Source organism: Sarcophilus harrisii, chromosome 2 (genome assembly GCF_902635505.1).
Source record: "Sarcophilus harrisii chromosome 2, mSarHar1.11, whole genome shotgun sequence".
NCBI classification, from domain to species: domain Eukaryota; kingdom Metazoa; phylum Chordata; class Mammalia; order Dasyuromorphia; family Dasyuridae; genus Sarcophilus; species Sarcophilus harrisii.
This window is the reverse complement of record NC_045427.1, coordinates 655,410,765-655,425,927: the sequence shown is the minus strand read 5'-3', so window position 1 is coordinate 655,425,927 and position 15,163 is coordinate 655,410,765.

Here is a 15,163-nt window from a genome sequence, read left to right as displayed (position 1 = left end):
AATAACACGACTCCGCTCTCTCGGCCGCATCTCTGCCCCTGGGATAACTTTGGGAGGAGATGGGGCGGCTGCAGGGGCCGGTCAGCAGCAGGTCGTGGCCACGTCCCGGTGGGCTTTAGTTGGCAGGCAAAGGGGAGCCACCGAGGCTCCTTGAGATGGGAAGTGACAGGCATTAAGTCAGCAAGTCCAGCAGAGAGGAGGAGCTGGAGGCAGAGAGCCGGGCTCCAAGGCCACTGGGGGTCTAGGGGGTCAGGGCCCCCGCAGCTGAGGCGGGTGAGCCATACCCTGCAGGCGTCAGCAGGGGGCATCAGTGTCCTGGCGGGTGGGGGCTTGGAGGCTGGCAGGGGGCTTGGAGGCGGCGGGGGCTTGGAGGCTGGCCAGCAGCCCCGGGCTCCGACAGCTGGACTGACACGGGACTGGAGGAGAAGAGTCCAAATTCCCGGCTGGCGGAGGGGAAGGCTGGGAGGAAGCTCCTTGGCTGCCTGCCTGCGGGGGGTGGGAGGAGGGAGAGGGCCCCAGCAGGTGGAGCTGAATGGGACTGTTGAATATAGAGGACAGATGCAGCAAGCCCGAGTCCAGGCCAAGAGCCCAAAAGTGGGGGCTGAGAGGGCCCGGCCGGGACAGAACCAGGAGCAGGAGCTCCCAGAACCGAACTCGGGCGCCTGTGAGACAACCGGGACCCAAGGATGCTTCAGGGACCGGCAGGGATCTGGTGAATCAGGGCCTGTGTCCCAAGTGTCCCTGATGAGGGAGCAGTTACCCGCCAAGTGTGTCTCGGAATCGATCAATCAGCAGAAGAATTAGAATTATTCATTCTAATAATATATAATCGCAATAAATTATAATTGTAAGTGTGGCTAATAATCAATCAGCAGGAAGAATTAGAATCCATTATAATAAGATGTAATATGTATTTGTAATAAATTATAAGTGTGGCTTGTAATCAATCAATAGGAAGAATTAGAATTCAATTCTAATAATTCTAATAATATATAATTCTAATAATGGCAATAATAGAATAATTCTAATAATAAATTCTGATTCTAAGTGTGCCTTATAATCATACAATCACTAGGAGGAATTATAATTCTTTATAATTATATAGACAATATATAATTACATGAAAACGTGATTATATAATTATAAGCCTTATAATCAATACAACCAGCAGGAGGAAAGAGGAGCTTATGGTCTAGGAGCTCCGGCCTCCTGGCACAGGGGAGGGAACTGAGGGTCCGGGAGGTTTAGTAGCTTGCCTGGATCCTCTGGCTGCAGAGCCAGACCTGCTGATGATTCTGCCAGAGCTTCCCGTGGCCCCGGGTGCGAGGGGTCCCGGGCTGCCCACCTGCACACCCCCTGCGGCCCTCCTGTCAGGAGGAGACACGGCCACAGGGAGAATGACCACAGCCCTGGGGAAGGGCGTGGGGGGAGGGGCCCCACAGGACCCCGGGACTGCCCGGGAGGGGCCGTGGGGGCTGAGGAGAGCCCAGAGGACAAAATGGCCTCCCGGACGGCACGTGGCTTCCAGGGCTGTCGGTGACATGAACGCCGGGGCCGGGGCCACGGCGAGGGGCTCTCCCGGGGAGGGATGCTCCGGAGGCTGGAAGGCCCAAGCCGAACGCCGGCGTGAGAGAGTCAGCGCCTGCTCTGTGCCCGGCCCGGCCTGAGCACCTTCCGAACATTATCTCACGCGAAGGCAAGAAAGAGACCTCCTCCAGCTTTGGGAGGGAGTCCCGGGGTGGCGTCCCGGCTGTCTCCGTCTCCGAGCGTCCCCTCTTCTCGGGCTCGGGGTTCACCCCCGCCTCCATTCCGGTTCCTGCTTTGTTTCCGTCTCTCCTTCGCGCCGTTTCTCCGCCCGGTTTGGGAATCCTGGCCCGTTGGAGCTGCTTTCCCGACTGCCTCCGTACCAGTTTTGCAGCTGCCTCCGTCCTCTCCACCCCCCGCGTTTCCCTGGTGCCAGGGGCCTGGCTCAGCTGCTACTGTTGGGCTGGGGGGGGGCGCCATGTTTCCTGCGCATCCCGCGGCCGTCAGCGGCTCGGCCCCACGTGGGCCACGTCTCCGTCTCTCCCACAGCTTTGTGTCTCCTCCCCCCCATCAGTGGTTCTGACTTGAACCTGAGGGTCATTAGTGTGGATGCTGCCCGGAAAGCCCTGAGGGCGGGGGGCCACATCACACCGGGAAGTCTGGGCTCCCCCCCCAACGGGGCAGGAGCCTGAATGTGCAAAAACGGGAGGGGCAGCGGGAGGCTGACCTAGAGGGGGAGGGCCTGCTCTCCTTCTCCCCCGGAACCCCCCAAGGTGCCTATCGCTGGGCTAGTGACAGAGGGGATCTGCTCCTGGCCCCGCTGTGGGGGAGAGGGCACCAAGGCAGGCGGGCCCCTAAGTGCGGTGCAGGGTTCTTAGGGAGCCTGGAATTCCCCAGCTTATAGTCTCTGGACCCCAGAACTTCCTCCCAAGCCACGATTTCCTAGGTACGAGGACTCCCTCTGATGTGACCCTGACACAGCCCGGATGCACGGATGCAACCCAACAATCCGTCCCTTCTGGCTCTGCCGACCTGGGAGGGGCTGGTCCTCAGGCCTTGGGCCCGGGCAGTCGGGGATGGGGCTGGGCAGCCGAGGACCAGGCCCGGGCAGTCGGGGACAGGGACGGGAAGTCAGGGACTGGGCCCGGGGACCAGGCCTGGGCAGTCGGGGATGGGGACAGGCAATCAGGGACTGGGGCAGTCGGGGATGGAGCCTGGGCAGTCGGGGACTGGGCCGGGCAGCAGAGACAGGGCCCGGCAGCAGAGACAGGGCCCAGGCTCCTGGTTCTCCTGCCTCTCCCAGATCTGTGCGCGGCTGGCCCAGCCTTACCAACCCCAGATTCGGCTCCGGACCCCCACCAGAAATCAGAGCGGGGCTTTGGGAGGGGGATTAAATTGCATGACCTGCGCCTTCAGAACACAAAGGAAAATCTCCAACCTTGACGAGGCAGCCTCTAGCTCGCAGAGTCCAGAGAAGGCCGAGATCCCTCAGAGAGGCCCCCACCGGCTCGCCCTGAGATAGGGATCGCCACAGAGAGGCCCTCCCTCCCCGGCCCGGGAGCCAGGATTGAATGGCTCCTCCGCGGGGGAGAACAGAGCGGCCTTCATGCGGGGAACAAGAGGGGCATTATGGGCGGCTCTGTGGCTCCCATTCTGCTGCAACAAACCCGGCCCGAGCACGATGTTAGACATGGCATTCCTGGGGCCAGACGCGGAGAGGTCGGCCCGGCCCTGCCCGCCTTCCCAGAGGGCCGTGGGCCACGGAGGGGCCTCGGCCGCCGGCCTGGACTCAGCGATCCCACATTCGGAGGCACAAGGAGGTGCCCCAGACTGGGGGGCGGGAGGGAGCAGCCAGAGCCAGACCGGAGCCTGAAGCCCTGGCCCAGTCTCTTCAGCCTCCCCGGGGGCCAGGCCCGGCCTAAGCACCTTACAGACATCAGCTCATTTATTCTGCTCAACAACGCTGGGCCGGCGGTGCTGTTCTGTGGCTACTTTACAGCCCAGGAAACTGAGGCAGGGGTTAAATGGCTTGTCCAGGGTCCGGCTGCTTAGAAACAAGGAAGCATCGGGAGCTTGGGGGAGATGGGTCGAGTGGGAGACGTCTAAGAGCCAGAAATATCAGCGGAATTTGGGGATTAGCAGAAGTAGGAGGACGGAAGGGTAAATGTGGAAGTCACCTGCACAGAGACAAAAGGGAGCCCCAGCCAGTGAAGCTTCCCTCATCTCGGGAGAATCCGAGAACACTCAGAGCAAGACAGGATGAGGCTCCTGCGGCCTCGGTGGGTCCTCCCTCACTTCCCCGCAACTCCATTTCACAGAGAACCAAAATACGCACAACCCGTAGCAGCGACCGGAAGGAAGAGCGGCTCTGGCCCGGCCCTCGCCCAGTTGTGAAAACCACAGGTCAGAAAAGGGAAGTCACCTCTGAGTCCCGCAGAGCAGAGAGCGCAGCCTTTCCCCGGGACCCTCCGTGCAGCAGCCTTTCCCCGGGACCCTCCGGGCAGCAGCCACGACTCAGAGAGATCCTGATTCCTTGGGACTGTCGGGACAGCGCAGAGGCTGGTCCCGCGCCCGGCTCAGGCTCGGGGTCCGCATCCACGCTGAGCTCCCACCAATTCATCCCCGGGGGAGGCTCCTAGCTGTCCCTGGCTGGGAATGCTCCCCTAGGCCACGGCTCCCCAGACATTCTCCTCCGGCCTCCCAGACAGTGTCTGGGTTATGTTGAATGATCTGTACCTGGCGGCGAAGGGTTAAACATGGCTCCTTCCCAGGGAGGGGACAGAATAAGGAGACAGCCTGCTTTCGTTCATCTGACACAGAAACCTGACCCACAACAAAATGGGGGGAGAACAACTCACTTGGGGAAACTTTCAATTAAAAATGACTAGATGATAAAAAAATAAAAAAAGTAGCATCTATAAAGGGGAACGAGCTCTCCCCAGTCATGGTTTCCCTCTTGGCAGGAATGTCGTGGGAAATAGTCCACGGTTGATTCCCGTGAAAGCCCAACCAGATACCCGGTCTCTTTTGATAAATGTCTTGGATCCAGTCAAGTCAACAAGCATTTATTAATTGCCTACTGTGCCAAGCCTGTTGATTCGGACCCGAAGTCAAGTTGGAAGGGACCTGGGAGACTGCACCTCCCCGGTGGGCGGTTCAAGACCCCCATTATGTTCCCCCAGCCCAGCCCATTGTCTGACAACTCCACTCAAGGAGACGCTTTCCTTAAGCTTAAACTTGCTGCTCTGTTCTCCTCTTTCGGCATTCTAAATCATCAGTGCTTTTCATCTCTCCTTTCCCTCACGAAACATGGCTTCCAATGGCTCCATAGAACTCTCTCCTAACAGAGGTCCCCCAAACGCAGCCTGGCCATCTCGGGCCCTTTCCTCTGACCATCTCAGGGCCTTTCCTCTGCCTGGTCATTCCCCTGCCAGGAGGTGGAGCACAGTTTGCCATCAGTCCTCCAGACTTACCACTTGAGAGTCAAATTCTCATCTCTCATCGTTTTTTCCTTGACGTTTCTGGGCTCATTGTCCCAAATGTTTTGCCTTCTCCTATTTGGAGACCGAGTTCCCTATGAGACTTATCAAGGGTGATCCATCCAGTACCCAAAAAAACCCTGCCCATTGGGTTTGTGGGCCCCATGCCACTGCCTTCGGGGCCCTTCTCAGGCTTCTGAATCCTCGGGCCGCCCCCAATCCTCGCCCAACGGGCACAGCTACTGAATAAGTTTGCTGAAATGAAGAAACCTAGAACAGTAATTTCACTCGCAGCCAAGCGATTGCATCATGGCATTGCCCATAAGCCTGAAGTGGAAGCCATTAATACCTGCTGAGTGTGGCCAGGTGCAGGAGACCCAGGGGGCCCAGAGTCTGGGAACAGAGAAATACAAAAAGGTTTGCCCTTGGTTCGGGAAACGTGCGAGAAGTAGGTGGTGACTGAGGAGCTTCCCGGAGCCGGGGTGTTAAAATGGGGCCATGGGAACGGCCAGCGGGCAGGTTCTCCAAGGTTGTGGAGGGCTTTTCTTTCTGTCATTTCTTTCCTCTGGACTTTCTTTGTGAGGTGAGGGACTCTTCCTTGGCTTGGAGCCAGTTTTCCTCCTCCGGCCTGGGGTGAGCTGCAAAGGAAGAAGGCCCGTGGTTGGGGGGTGCTTTAAGGGTGACTGAAACTTCCGAGTCTCGTTAATAATTATATTCGAGAAAGCCATTAAAGCCGGGTCCAAGGCTAATGGGGGCTTTACTCTTCCCATCCCGCCAGCATCCTTAGAGGGCCTTTTTAATCCCTTAATAATTTCCATTGGGGACCAAGGGGAAGGCCTGTGTGGGGGCTTGGTGAAGTGGTAAACCGGGAATTTCAGTTGTAGATATATAGGAGATTAAGGGCAGGGTGACAAGGGTGGTCTTTGTCCCAGTGACACCTTGATCCATTTTTCCACTAATGGGTCTTTGGTGGATCAGGGCCGGGTCATGGCGATCAGTGGTCTTGGTGATCAGTGGTCACGGTGATCAGTGGTCGTGGTGATCGTGGTCAGGTGACTGGTGCTTGGTGATCAGTGGTCTTGTGATCAGTGTCGGGTGATCGTGGTCCGGTGATCAGTGGTCTTGGTGATCAGTGGTTGTGGTGATCAGTGGTCATGGTGATCAGTGGTCTTGGTGATCAGTGGTCGTGGTGATCTGTGGTCGGTGATCAGTGGTCATGGTGATCAGTGGTCTTGGTGATCAGTGATCATGGTGATCAGTGGTCGTGGTGATCTGTGGTCTTGGTGATCAGTGATCGTGGTGATCAGTGGTCGTGGTGATCTGTGGTCATGGTGATCAGTGGTCGTGGTGATCAGTGGTCACGGTGATCAGTGGTCACGGTGATCAGTGGTCATGGTGATCAGTGGTCGTGGTGATCAGTGATCACGGTGATCAGTGGTCACGGTGATTAATGGTCACCATGATCAATGGTCACTGACTGCAGAACTTTCATCTGTGTTTCACTTTGAGACTTACAAAACACTTCCCCAAAGACAAGACTGCAGCAGAATAAACTTCCCCATCTGTGGTTACTCAGAGGATTTGGTGCAAAGAAACTGAGCTACAAGCCAAAAAAAGGTGTATTGAAGCCCCACATCTGAGCTCGAGAGTCCCCCCCCTCCCGCCAACCTCCTAGTGGCTGCTGCGAAGCCCAAATGAGCTCCAAGCCACTCGGCGCGCGCCAGGATTACCTGATCAGAGGAGCCTAGTCTATATTTAGCCCCAATTAAAGCCATTTTCTTTGTCTTGAGGGAGCTGCTCTGACATCCCTGTGCTGGAGGGAGTCTGGACTCGGGCTTTGATATCAGTGACAAATGGGGTGCAGAGGGAAAGAGGCCTTTTGGTCTGGCTAATTCTGGAAAGGTCAAAGCCCCCTTTGCAGGAAAGGCCCCTTTCCCTCCAAGAGAAGATCCCAGTGTCTCCCAATGTGGGGAGGGGAGCAGGTCTCGGGGTTCTGCCGCCCGCGTCCTTCAAGGGCAGGGCTGTGGAATAAGATGGGCGTCCCCTAGCCAACACATGCAAGTTACCATGGGGATGGGCAATTAAGGAACCCCTTTGTCTCTGGGAGAGCTTTGCCGTTCTTCTGACTCCGAGGTGTGTAAAACAAGGCCGGCAGGATCCATTTGTTACCTTTTAATAATTCATCATGAAATAGCAGGTAATTATGGAAGCTTGGGTTTCTTAGAGAACCTTCCTGGGAAACAAAAGCTGCAGCTCGGCACAGGAGCGGGACTTGAACGGTGAGAAAATGGCATTGCACCCAATTGTTTCTAACTCAATTAAAGTTTCCCCCAAACGTCGCAGACACGGAGGAGATGGAGGCTGAGAGCTGGGAGAATTAGAGGTCCTGGCTCTTGGATGGGCGGGAGGGAGTTTCTCCCTCCGGGAGGCCAGAATTCGCCTGGGTCTCAATCCGCTGGGTGTCTGTCCTCCACCCCACTCCAACGGCTTCCCACCTCCCCCTGCACGAGTCCTTCGCCCTATCGAACCCAGCCCTGCTGAGAGAATGGTCTCTCCCCCTCTCCCAGGTAAGCTCCAGGACAGGGGTAGCGTTCTCCTTTCCTTGCCAGTCCTAGCGCAAAAGCTTGTGCCCAGCGTAATCTCGCTCAATGGTCAGTGCTGCTCCTTGCACAGCCCACCTCCCAGCTCCTTCCCGGCCGTCCATCTGCCCAGCTGGGCCGCCAGCTGTTTTGGGGGGTCATTCCCTCTCCCTGCTCCTCCAGCTGTTTTGGGGGGTCATTCTCTCTCCTGGCTCTACTAGCTGTTTTTTGGGGGGTCATTCCCTCTCTCTGCTCTACCAGCTGGTTTGGGGGGTCATTCCCTCTCCTTGCTCCTCCAGCTGTTTTGGGGGATCATTCCCTCTCCCGGCTCTGCCAGCTGTTTTTTGGGGGGTCATTCCCTCTCCCGGCTCTGCCAGCTGTTTTGGGGGGGGTCATTCCTGCTCCATCAGGTAGTGAGCAGGAGCAATGTGCCCCCTCTTTGGCCAGAATGTGGGACGGAAACAACCGTCCCCCCTGTCCCGAGGCCTGCAGGTGTCCGTCTCAGGTGGAGCGCACTGAGCAGCCTCTCTGCCCTGTAGATTACCATCCACCGGGCAATGAAGTGTTCATAAAAGTAATAAAATGGAAAACCCAGCGTGGATATCACCGGGATTCTAAAAGCAAATCGGGGAAGGTTCTCACAAGTGCAAAAGACCCCAAACTTAGCAGGGAAAGTCCTGGTAATGTGTGGAGAATTCGGAGGGAACTGTGGCCCAGTGGAGAGAACGAAGGGAAGACCGGTATGTATGACCCTGACCCAGTCACTTAACCTCTACTTGCCTCAGTTTCCCCATCAGAGATCATATGTCAACGGGCATCACGATAGCACCTCCTCCCAAGGCTGTGGTGAGAAAGCTCTCGCCTGGCACACAGTAGGCCTTTGGATCTCCCTCTGCCATCCTCCTCCCTGAGGGGCCCAGGGGACTGGAGGCTCCCTGAGGCTGAACACAGAGATCCCTAAGCTGGGCCAAAAGGTATCCTGTGGGGGCCTGTCCAAGAGAGCGGCCCCCGGAGATCCTGGGCGCAGACCAAGCGCAGGCCTTTGGGGGACAGCCGCCTCGGGCGTGGGAACCAGCAGAAAGTGGATGTGGGTGTCCAAAAATACACCCCCATACGCTGCCTGTTTCTATGCACTCTATGGGTGCTATCTATTCTTATGTACCACATATCTCTAGATATGCATTAGCTATGTGTGCAATACACTGGAGTGCCCCCTCCCCCAACCTTAGGGGACGGGTCCTACAAGCCCCCCCCCCCATTTCACAGATGAGGAAACCACAGTTCAAAAAAAGGATCAGAATTCAGGTCTATTACAAGCCTTACCCCCATTTTACAGATGAGGAAACCACAGTTCAGAGACATTAGATCAGAATTCAGATCCACTACAAGTCTCACCCCCATTTTACAGATGAGGAAACCACAGTTCAGAGACATTAGATCAGAATTCAGATCCACTACAAGTCTCACCCCCATTTCACAGATGAGGAAACCACAGTTCAGAGACATTAGATCAGAATTCAGATCCACTACAAGCCTCACCCCCATTTCACAGATGAGGAAACCACAGTTCAGAGACATTAGATCAGAATTCAGATCCACTACAAGCCTCACCCCCATTTCACAGATGAGGAAACCACAGTTCAGAGACATTAGATCAGAATTCAGATCCACTACAAGTCTCACCCCATTTCCACAGATGAGGAAACCACAGTTCAGAGACATTAGATCAGAATTCAGATCCACTACAAGCCTTACCCCCATTTCACAGATGAGGAAACCACAGTTCAGAGACATTAGATCAGAATTCAGATCCACTACAAGCCTTACCCCCATTTCACAGATGAGGAAACCACAGTTCAGAAGGGTAGAGACATAGTATTAGAATTTGGGTCTTCTTGATTCTTGGGCCAAGTCATTTACTGAGGTGATAGAACGGGCTGCTGTTGTTTTGTTTGGTTTTTGTGACTTTTAAGGGACCAAGGTGGAGAGCCGGCGAACCCTGAGCGCCGTGGGGAGAGCCGAGGCAGGAAGGCTTCCCGGCCACTAGCAGAGGGGGACCCACGGAGGACGATCCCGGGGCCAGCCCCGGCCGGGAAGGGGCTCGAGGCCTCTGCTCTCTCTCCTGGGAGCCTAGAAATGACTCTTCCCCCACAGGTGGATTAAATCCTCAGTCCCTGGCTCAGCGGTACCTTCCACCCAGCGCTCTTGGCCCCATGAGCACTCCCCGATGGAGGCGGCGCGACGGCCACGAGGGGCTTCGGAGCCTCTCCTGGGGGTCAGCCCGAGCTTTCCTCCCTCGGCCGCAGTCCGGCTCCTGGAGCCCCTCGCACCGGACCCACCAGCCCTGGCGCAGACCCCCCCCCCGCCTTGGGCCACCCCCTGGCAGCCTCCTGCCGGGTCTCTCCAATCCCTCCTCCCAGCCGCCAGTTCCATTCTGACTGATTATGGCGGAGTTTGGGACTCAGTTCTAGAGTCAAGCCTGGCTCGAGAGCCAACAGCAAGCTGGCTCCCGGCTGGCTCCCAGACTCCCTCCCACGGCTCCTTCAGCCTGACAAGCAGACGGGCTCGGCCGTTGTATCTCCCCTCTCCGGTCCCCGTGCCTTTGCCCAGGCAGCCCCTGACTCCTGCCCGTCAGTAAAGGTCCCAGCTTCCTTCCCGCATTTTCTGACTCCCCCATCAGTCACTTTAGGCCCAGCTGGATTTGCTCGTTGTTCCACGACGCCCCAACCAATCCAGCCGCACCCGGTGCCCTGGATGCAAAGGGACCTTAAGTGAGACTGTTCTAGGTGGGTGCAGAGAGAAGCCAGGAGATCTAGAACCGCCCCTGGGAGAAGGGCCCGGGGAGAACCCGGTGGAAGGTGAGCCTAGAATGGAACCTGTGGGGGTCAGAGCAGCCTCTTCTGTCTTTTTCCCCAGCACCGAGCGCGGAGCAGCAGCCGGACGCAAGCTAATTTTAGCAGCGGTTGCACTAAAACCCGCCCCTGCCCCCACCCTGGCTGCCACAGAAGGGAGCCCCCGGGACTGCGGGAGTCCACCCCTGGTTTGTCTTTTCTCCTCCCGGGCAGGCTCTGGGAGCCTTGGCCCCAGCCCCGCAGCTGGACTCCGGGGGAGGCTCCAGCCTGCAGCCCGAGCATCAATGGCCCCACTGTTCGGCCGGCCGACAAGGAGGAAGTTGTCAGGTCAGCGGAGGGAGGCGGCCCCACCTATTTGTGTGACATTTGAGGTTGGGGCGGCGGCCCGCAGACACCGCGAATCCTCCCCGATCCTTCACACCCGCTGTCGACAAAAATAACCTCTTAAAAAAGCATCGGGAGCACAGGCGGCAAGGCCCGCTGCGCTCTCCTGCCCGGCTCTCCCCCCGCTGCCCAGGCCGGACCCGGAGAAAGGCCGGACCCCTGTCCTGCTGTACAAGCAGGGGCGGAGCGTAAGGACAGGCGGTGGCTGCCCCAGGCCCAGGGCACACTGCGCAGCCAAACCGTCGGCACCGGCCAGAAGCGGAGCAGGCCACTGGCGGAACAGGTTGGGGTCACAGGGCAGAGCAGTCAGGGACCTCGGCAACCCAGGGTTTGGCCGGCCCGAAGACCCGGCTCCCGGGGCAAGGACTCACCACCGGCAAAAACGCCGGGAACCTGGAAACCCGCGTGGCAGAAACTAGTCCCTGACCCACGCCTAACGCCCTGTACCGAGAGAAGGTCCGAATGGGCTCATGATTCAGACATAAAAGGTGATGCTTCAAGCAAATGAGAAGAGCCAGGGATAGTCTCCCTGTGGCGTCTGTGGGGCAGGGAGGAGGTCCACGGCCGAAGAAGAGCTAGAGAACATTAGGAAATGGAAAGTGGGTGATTAATTCTATTAGGTTAGAAAGGTTTTGTACGAACAAGACCCACGCAGACAAGATTAGAAGGGAAGCAATAAACTGGGAAAACATTTTCTATCTAAGGGGTCGGACAAAGGCCTCATTTCTAAATATAGAGAACTGATTCAAATGTACATGAATATAAGCCATTTCCCAGTCGCTGAAGGGTTAAAGGATATGAACAGACACTTTTCAGATGAAGAAACTGAAACTACTTCTAGTCATGAAAAAATGCTCTGAATCTTTAGTGATGAGAGAGGTGCAGAGTAAGACAGCTCTGGGGTACCACTACATTCCTCTCAGACTGGGCAAGATGGCAGGGAAAGACAAGGACGAATGTTGGAGGGGATGAGGGAAAAGTGGGGCACTGATGCATTGTTGGTGGAGTTGGGAACGATCCAGCCATTCTGGAGAACAATCTGTATCTGTACCCAAAGGGCCGTCGGGCTGTGTGTATGCTCTGGTCAAGCAGTGTCTCTGCTGGGCCTCCAGACCAGGGACCGTCCAGCACTGGGGAGTAGAAACTCATCCCTGCCGGAGGCAGGCAAGAAGCATTGATTAAGCACCTACTGTGTATCGAGCCCCGTGATGAGAACTGGGATTCAAAGGCAGCCGATCTCAAGTCTCATATTCTGGAGCAGGCAGATGATGCCCTGGCCCTGCAGGATAAATGATCCCAGAGGAAACCCCCAGCAGGAGCAGGGAACGGCCAATCTCTCTGCGGGTGGGCTCTTAGCTGAAAGTTCAAGGAAGCCAGGGGATGGACGCGGTGCACAGAGCGGCCGCTGCACGGCCCAAGACCCGGGCAAAAAGGGCTCTCTGTCCCTGCTCAGTGGGGAGGGGGGTCTCCTCTGCAGCCGGCCCACAGCCTCTCAGAGACGAGCCTGTAACTTTCGCCAGGAGAGTCGCTCTCCATGGGCTCCTCCCTGACGGTGATGTCCCCCCTTCGTGGAGCCTGGATCTCTGTTTCTGCCGCCCCCGGTGTGGAGGAGGAGAGATCAGAGATGCTTCCCAGATGTCCAGCAAGGGATCTGGCCTGGCTTGGGCCAGGACCTAATTCTGTTTGGGCCTCCTGAGGGAGCCTGGGGAGTAAGGAAAATGGGGAGGGACGACCTGGAATGTCCTGCTCTGACTCACTCCTCCCTCATCAGAGTGGGATGGGCCGGAAGGAAATGCATCCCTGGTGACCAAAGCAGCTCCGGGCCCTGGGCGGTGCTGGGGAGGGGGGACCCCTGACCCACTTCCCGAAGCACAGGCCGCAGCAGGCTCTGGGTCCCAGCCAAGGCCCGGATCCCATGTGGGAAGTCAGTCAGGCCTGGGCCTGCACCGGCCTCCTGTTCTGAGCTCAAGGCCGTCCCCAAGGCACCGAGAAGGAGCCTGGACGCAGAGGCCGACCTTCCTCCAAGGGAGGCCCAGAGGGAGGCCCATCTTCTCCTGGGCCGGGGCCACGTGTCTGAGAGTGCAGATCGATTTTTCCTCCTGTTTTACTGGAACAACACGTCTCAGGGCTCAGACATCATGTGTTTCTCTTTGGCCAGGACGTCTTTTATCTGACAACAGAACGTGAGCTTGTTTCCCGATAAAACAGGCTGAGGCCCCACATTCGGGGTCAGAGGGTGATGGTCGGGTCCGGGCTTCTGCCTTTAGGCAGGTCTTGTGATACTTGTCCTTGTGAGCCCCAAATCACACAATATTAGAAAGGAAGGAGACCTTGGGGTTCAGCAAGGCTCAGACTTCTTGGGCTCGGAACCCCTCACAGCCCTAAAAATTGGTGAGGGATCCCCGCAAAAGCAAGTGACAAAACCTTACCATTATTATGAAAATGGTGTCGGGGTTGTGGACCCAGTAAAGGGCTTGGGGACCCCTGGGAGGCCTTCCACACTTGGAGAGCCACTGGTTACAGCGAGGGCTGAGGTAAGAAAAAGGAAGTTCCAGGCAACAAGACAAGAAGCCAAAGGTAAGAAATCCCTGCAGAAGCAGGCTCCGTTCCATAAGGACTCGGAGCCCTGGGCAATTAGCTCAGCATCAAAGGCGGGGTGACCACCCCTCCAGCTCCTCAGGGCCCACTGGGTCGGTCCTGACCCACTTCTCCGCCCTTTCTTTAAATCCACAAGTATGGCCCCAGCAGCAGTCTGAGTGGTGGAAGGGGCTTCTCCACACTGGGACGGCCTCCCTCTCCGGGACTCCCCGGGCCGGGCAGTCATCTCTGCCCTGTCCGTTCCCTCCAGAGGGAGAGAGGACCTGGCTGGGAAAGGCTGGTCCCCGAAGGCAGCGGAAGCAGCAGCAGCGCAGGATTGCCTTCAGAGGGATGCCTGGGAAAGCCAGGCCCCCAGAGCCGGAGGCGGGGCCGGCAGCAGCCTCTCTCGGGGCTTGAGGGAGGTCCCCCAGGGTCAGCGGAGGAGAACCTGGCCTGTGAGCCCGGGACAAGCGGGGACGCCAGGGGCCTGAGCCCCGGCAGGTCAGCTCTCCCAAACAAATGTGGAGGCCGGGGCCACACAGCCTGGCTCCCTGTCTCCTGAGCCCCTTCCAGGGATTCTCTGCTGTGGAATTAACTGAGTGAACGTCGCCTTAAACTGTAATTGTGTCCGGAGACTGACAAATAGAGCTCCAGCTGAAAAAGCTGCAGGGGTTTGTCTCCTCCTGTTTCCCACCACCTCTTAATTAGCATCCAAGTGCCTCTTTAAGGGCCATTTGTTCTTTTATTTCTGGGTTAGATTCCATGATTAGCAGGGATTCCCCTGAATAACGGGAGAAAAGGCCGGGCGTGGGGCCTCCCGAGTTCAGGCATCCTGCAGTTCCTTTTGCCCACAAGCCCCTTGTCAGATGGGGGATGTCCTCGGACCGTATAAAAACCCCTTTTGCTCTTTCTTACTCGGGGAGTCTCTGGTTGGTTTTGTGGTCGGTACCATCCCACACACTGATCCCCTGTCATGAGTGGAGGAGCCCCAAGCTCGGGAGCCGCGCCAGGAGGGAAGTTGCCGGCCTGCCCAGGCCAATGCCTGGCAAAGGCCGAGAAGGTCCAGCTGGAACGGGGGATTTGGGCTCCTGCAATCGGGAGGTGACCTAGTTCCACAGATGCGAACCTTCGGGTGAGGGGGCCTCCAGACTGGCCTTCCTCTCCCGAGGTTCTGGATGAGAGGGGCTGAAGGACAAAAAAGGTTCCCCGTTAGTCAGAGAGACTGAGGGAGGTGGGGAGGCTTTCTGTGCCCCACAGGGGAGAAGAAGGAAAATAATCCGTGGAACTAACTTAGCTATAATAGGAAAGAAGGAATAGAGAGCTTACTGGGGAGGGCAACAGTCACGCTACTGCTCCCCAGGTTCTTTGGGCAATGCGGCACAGGCTGGTGAAGCTGGAGATGCGCTTTGGGGTTCTGACTCAAAGGAAATAACACTTCTCTACTATGAAGGCAGTGGGAGTGAGCCACTAAGATCCTGGAAATAATGCAGAGCATGAGGAGGGGGGGGAAGAGGAGGGAGAGAAGAGAAAGAAAGGAAGGAGGAAGGAAGAAAAAAAAAGGAGGGAGAGAAGAAGGAAGGGAGGAAGGGAAACAGGGAGAGGAAGGAAGAAAGGAAGGAAGGGAGGAAGGAAAGAGGAAGAGGGAAGGGAGGGGGAAGGAAAGGGAGGAAGGGAAGGAAGGAAGGAAGGAAGGAAGGAAGGAAGGAAGGAAGGAAGGAAGGAAGGGAGGGAGGGAGGGAGGGAGGGAGAGAGGAAGGGAGGGAGGAAG